Consider the following 5,984-nt stretch of genomic DNA (forward strand, 5'->3'; position numbering starts at 1 on the left):
TAATTCATTTTACTCCCCTCTAGTCTTTGAATTGTCAAACAGTGTGACGTAAGAGTGTTTGAATGAACTAGAGATAATAGTCAGTAGCTAAAATTAGTTAAGACGTCCAAACATCCTAGCTAATGGTTCAGCTATTAGCTATTTTTAGTAAATTAGTTAATAGTTAGGTAACTATTTATTAGCTAGCTAATTCTATTAACAAATTTTAATCAACTAACTATTAGTTCTAGTGCATTCAAACACCCCTTTTAAGTCTCTAGTCCTTCAAAATATGACTAAAAGAGATTAAGGAAGTGTTTGAATGCTAGAACTAATAGTTAGTTAGCTAAAAATTGTTAGTAGAATTAGTTAGTTAATAAATAGCTACCTAACTATTAACTAATTTACCAAAAATAGCTAATAGTTGAATTATTAGCTAGGATGTTTGGATGTCTCAACTAATTTTAGCCACTAATTATTAGCTTTAGTGCATTCAAACACCCCCTAAATCATATTAATTTAACTTTTGCCCCTATTTATTTCAGTTGCACTAATTGCGTGCGAGAATGTTAAGGGTATTTTAGTCTTCTTATGATTCATTCAATGTGCTCTGAATATTTTTAGTCACTACAATAAAATAGGGTATAGAATAAACTTTAGTGCCCTAACTTATATATGTTGAGTGGTTTTATGTGAGGAATGTGGTCGGGAGCGTCCCACCATTCACCGGTCAGGAGCCGAGGTATAAGGAGGAGTGGCAGTCAAGACGCTGAAGCAACGGGGTCTTCCCTGGCGCGCGGTTGGTGCGAACCTTCATGCATCATCATCGGATCCAGCCTCTGATGGCAAGCTAGAAACCGATGCACCAATACTCCGGAGTCAAAGACTGTGAGTCTGTGACTGTCATTCCTATGTGTCGCTCGCTAACAGAGTTGGCCAAAGACTGTGAGTCTGTGACTGGCATGGCGATGGGGGAGTGGACCGAATGGCGTCGTTCCTGTTGTCGTCCTATGCATCACCGAAGCGTCGTGCATGCAAAGAGCCTGTGAAAGCTTCCTCCCCCATGGCATCGATGGTGGTACCCAGGCAGCGCCAGCTGCACTCGCTCCCTCGACAATGTCTACGAAGAAGGTGACAACCGGAAGCGGTCCTCTCGGTGCGTTGAGTCTTCCTTGTCCTTTTTGTTTTTTTGGCTCCTGCCTTCGTTTTATATTTTATTTTCTCTAATTCCTCACCCCGGTCCGTATGACCGTATGTATGTGTCGCATAAGTCGATGAAGGACGCGGTTGCGGCGACGAAGGGAAGGGGAAGCCTTCCTGCTCCTTCAGCCCCTGAGCCTTCGACATTGGGGAGGACGACCACCGACGTGGCATCCATGCTACCCGTGCCAACCTCCATGTCCGTCCTCTTGAGGCCCTGGCAGCATCGACTCCCGTCCCGACGCTTGTCTTATTGTGATGCCATCCCCCACGGCTGCCCTGAGGGAGGCTCCTGCGGCCGAAGCGGCTCTCCTTGGCAGAGCTTCATCGGTGGAGGAGGTGGCTCCAGTCCTGCTGCCGCTGCCGCCAAGCCTAGGCGCCGAAGTTGCGGGCGTCCAATCCGAGGCGGTGCCGCTCCCAGGGGCCGCCGAGTTCCTGGCTCGGTCGTTGGCGGTGGCGAGAAAGCCGAGGGTGAACGTGATGCGACTCCCTGGGCGAAAGTCTCACCCCCGACGAATGCTGATGATTGGGCCATCAGAGCGAAAGTGTCACTTGGCACGCTAATGGTCCCCTAGCACACTAACTGCCATGGTTTCGAGAACAGGAAGACAATAAGATCTGTGTCTGTTCACGGGACGCTACCACGGACTCGCTCCATATGGTGAATCATTGGGACTCCATGAGAGATTAAGACACGAAGTTATACTGGTTTGGATTCACACCCTACTTCAATGTACGTGTTACAACAGGTGTGTTTGTGTGAAGAAGAAAGAGGGTTCTCCCTTTTGTAGTTCAAGGGTTAGATCTTATAGAGATGACTTGTTCTCTACTGGTATGAGGGGCAATCTATTGCCCCGGTTTGACGTAGTGCTCCTGATGCGGTTCGTAGGGTCGTGCGTAGCTATACTCCTAGTATGGCGTACTGTCTCGCTCATTTGTCATACAGGTCCCGCGGGTCAGTCCCATGGTGTGGTCGTGCGTAGCGTAGCCTCACCTGTTGTCATGGACCCGCGTCACCTGCTGGCGTGCGTAGGCATACATCCGGTATGACATGTCTGTCGCGTCCTTTTCCGATACATGGGTCACTGTAGAGACTCCGACGGTGAGGTCTCTATGATTGGGGTTGACTGGCCCCATACGTCAGTGAGGGCTCGCCTGAGATAGTACGTGGCGACGTACCATTGGCGTTCGACAAGGACCCTTCGACACCGCACCCGAGACCCGGACGTGGTTTGGTGATGACACGTCTTGTCACGCTGACGTGGGTTGGCATCATCGGGTCGGCCCCTTCCCTTACGCCGATTGGATTGGCACGAGACCTGTCTCGCGATGTTGCTCGATATAGGCTTGGTCGCTTGCTCTGCCTTGTGGGGTTGCTCGGCAGAGACTTGGTAGCTTGTTTCGCCTCATATATTGGTATGTAATGTTTTGCTGGATCGAACGGTTACCAAGGCTGTGGTTGTGTAACCGGTTAGCTATAGGAGGACTCAAAGTTGGCTGTTAGTAGTTGTTTTATGAGCTCTTTGTTGTGTTGCATGGTTATTTCTCCATAATAACTCGATTACGATGGAGAATCCAGGGGGTCCCTTGTTTCCTTCTCGTTCTCGGTCACTCCACCGGTGGGTTCGTAGTCCTGAAGGTATGCAACACTAGTACAGAGAAGATCTATACTGGCGGTCGTAAACCTATTTTTAGTGGCGTTTATCGTAACCGTCAGTGCTAGGGGCCAGTAAAAATCATCATTTTTACAGTCGGTTAACTGAAGAACGCCAGTGAAAATTGATTTTCACTGGCGGTCGACGTAATAAAACCGCCAATGCAAATCGGTTCCATGAAACATAAAAAAATTATTTTTTATTAGGCCCACCCCACCCGCCCGTCTCAAGTCGCGGTATTTTTCGCGCGCTACGCGGTTGTTAGTAATCGAACCGTCGACCTCACCCTCGCGCGTAACCTCCACTACCACTCCGTCTATGACATGATTTGTATCTAGTTTGCAGTTGTTTTCTCCACATATTACAACCATTTGAGTGTAAATTGCTTATTTGAGACCCTAAACGAATTCAAATAAAAAAGTTGTCAACTACAAAGATAAATAACTTTTGAAGTTCTACAACTTTTATTTTGACACTTTTTTCATCCGAGGTAGTTTGCAAAATTTGAATTTTAAATTTGACATACTTAGATTCAATTTTTGAGAACCGAAATGAGTTCAAATAAAAAAGTTGTCAACTACAAAGTTTCATAACTTTTAGAGATTTACAACTTTTATTTTGGTGATTTTGTCATACGAGGTCGTTTGAAAAACTCGAAAAATTAAGGATAAAAATGATTTCTAGTGGCGGTTCCTTAAGAAAATCGCCACTAAAAATCGTATTTCTACTGGCGGTTCCTTAAAAAAAACCGCCGCTACAAATCATGGATTTCTACTGGCGGTTTTCTTAAGGAACCGCCAGTAGAAATACGATTTCTAGTGGCGGTTTTTTAAGGAACCGCTATTAGAAATAGCACAGTCGATGGATAACCGGATCCGTCTTTAAAAATATATCGTCACGCAGGTGTTGAGCCTTTTTCTACTAGTGCAATGTGAAGCCTGTGGACGAACGGATACCCTGACGAGCAGAGAAATGGTGCAAAAACGTTAACAAAGCAGCCTGGTTGAAACTTTGAAAAATGGTCTGGCTGCTGCATATGCCTGCATAAGCTCATTTTTTTTGTTACATGTGTTCGAACCAAAATTGAGCGGCGGACTGTCCGGCTCTGAGGCCGGACGGTCCGCGGTCCGGACGGTCCGCGCCTGTGGGCCGGACGGTCCGCGCGTGCGCAGAACAGATTAGGGTTCCGAGTTTTGTGCTACGGTTGTTAGCTATATTCGCGGGATTAGCTCGGAATCAGTTGTGTAAAGGGTCCAGCCCCCCTCCTCTATAAATAGAGAGGTCTACGGCCGATTTGTAATCATCAACAATCGAATCAATACAACTTTTACTCGCATTTTATCCTAGGAGTAGTTCTAGTCTAGTTTAGGTTTAGCCACTCGATCCCCAAATTCTCCGCCTCTCCTCGACTCTACGTCGATTAGAGGAGTCTAGGTCGGCCTGCCCGAGCCTAGACACCACCTAGGATCTCTACTCCCCGACGGGGTCCCTCCCGGGAGCGAGATCCAGGCGCCGTCGGCGATCTTCCGCCGTCCCTGCGTACGTGCGGACCGTCCGGCCCCAGGGCGCGGACCGTCCGGCCGTCAGGCAGAAGTCCCAGCAGCGCACCAGGCCGCGGACCGTCCGGCCCCAGGCCGCGGACAGTCCGCCCTTGCGCAGAGAGCACCACCGCGCCTCGCACCAGGCCGCGGACCGTCCGGCCCCTGCGCGCGGACCGTCCGCCCCTGTGCAGAGGGCACCGCCACGGTTCTTGTTGAGTGTTTGGCGCTCCGAAAAGGCGTCAACATACTTTTGGCGACTCCGCTGGGGAAGACATATCTAAGCTCATCAAATCGGCCCTCAATGGCCGGTTCAAGGGATAGCTCTGATATTTCTCCAAGCAACATCATAGAGCCGACTTGGGAAACCTTGCCGGCTGACGAGCAGCTCCAGTTCGAGGAGCACAAGGAGCGGATGATCCAGGAGGCGAAAGCAAAGTTCTTGGCCAACTTCAAAGTGGACAGGAACAACAAGGTCGTCCGACATCGGGCAACGGATCCGGCTTCGCTCCAACCCACGCCAGATATCCCCAATGTAAGTAATACCAACGATCTGCAATCTCTTAGAAATTATGTAGAAGATCAGCGTGAACAAATGCAGAACATCATAGGGGGTATGCAAAGCGATCTTAAGAGACTAGTACGTGCATTTGATAAATCTAGTACCGCAAATTTTCCTTCGCACGAGGTTGAGTTAGGAGATAACGCGTGTAACACATCGGCTACAGGTTGTCACGACCAGTCACAACCCCTTTATGGGATGTCGATGGACACATACCCTAATCAACCGCAAATCGGCAGCAAACCAGCCGATCTGCACATGCCCGGACCGTCCGCACGTGAGCGCGGACCGTCCGGGCCAGCAACAGTCGGGCCTATTTTTAATGAGTTACCTAGATATGCGCCCGAGCCACCACACACGGCACAGAACCTAAACTACCCAGTCGGACCGTCCGCGTACAACAACGGACGGTCCGCACATAATCACGGACGGTCCGGGCCAATGTCCGGACAGTCCGCACATGACCTTTTTGAGGAGGATTGTTACCGGAATCCTCACCCGTCCCAGCAACACTTCCCATCGCACTATACAATGCATCAACCCATTAACTCAATGCCCAGAGCCCAGGAAAGCTTTCTGGCCCCACCCAGGAGGCCGGAAAGAAACGATCAAACTTATGACCCATATAGGGCAAATGAAAATGCACCACGTAACTCAAACCAATGGGGGGAAAGACAGCATGCTAATATCCAGCCAACCCCACCTATGTTTGACCAGAGAGCCGGTGGTCTCGCACCGGCTGCCATTGATATAGTAAGGGAAGAGATAGCCGGGGCGTTCCGAGATAAGCTCGGAGTAAGCATGGTCCCTGGGGGGCAATCATATCGGAAACCTTATGACAGCCGATTTGATCACCACCCATACCCACAGGGAACCAGGATACCCGAATTCGCAAAATTTTCGGGTGATCAAGGGAAAAACACACGCGAACATATAGGCCAGTTCTTAGCACAATTGGGAGAATTGGCCGACACAGAGGCATTTCACGTACGTTTATTTTCATTATCGCTAACAGGAACCGCGTTTGCATGGTATGCCACTTTACCTCCT

Source organism: Zea mays, chromosome 4 (assembly GCF_902167145.1).
Source record: "Zea mays cultivar B73 chromosome 4, Zm-B73-REFERENCE-NAM-5.0, whole genome shotgun sequence".
Lineage (NCBI taxonomy): Eukaryota > Viridiplantae > Streptophyta > Magnoliopsida > Poales > Poaceae > Zea > Zea mays.